Genomic DNA, 242 nt, shown 5'->3' with positions numbered 1-242 from the left:
GAGCAGCGAATTAATGTAACAGAAGGTACAATGTTTGGTATCCACTACATGGGGTATCTCTGAATATTTTATTCAGCTGAGCGAGAAAGAATAGCATTTGTAAAGTCGATGCAAAAATATATAACGGATATACCTGTACTGCTGTTAGAATTTTGCCTAATTCCATCGACTTCCACTGAGGCATGGTGGCAGATCTGCAAATGAGGAAGGGAAGCCTTGGTACACCGATGGTGGCCAGTAAT

This window comes from Penaeus monodon, chromosome 22 (genome assembly GCF_015228065.2).
Source record: "Penaeus monodon isolate SGIC_2016 chromosome 22, NSTDA_Pmon_1, whole genome shotgun sequence".
NCBI classification, from domain to species: Eukaryota; Metazoa; Arthropoda; class Malacostraca; order Decapoda; family Penaeidae; genus Penaeus; species Penaeus monodon.
This window is presented reverse-complemented; position numbering follows the sequence as displayed.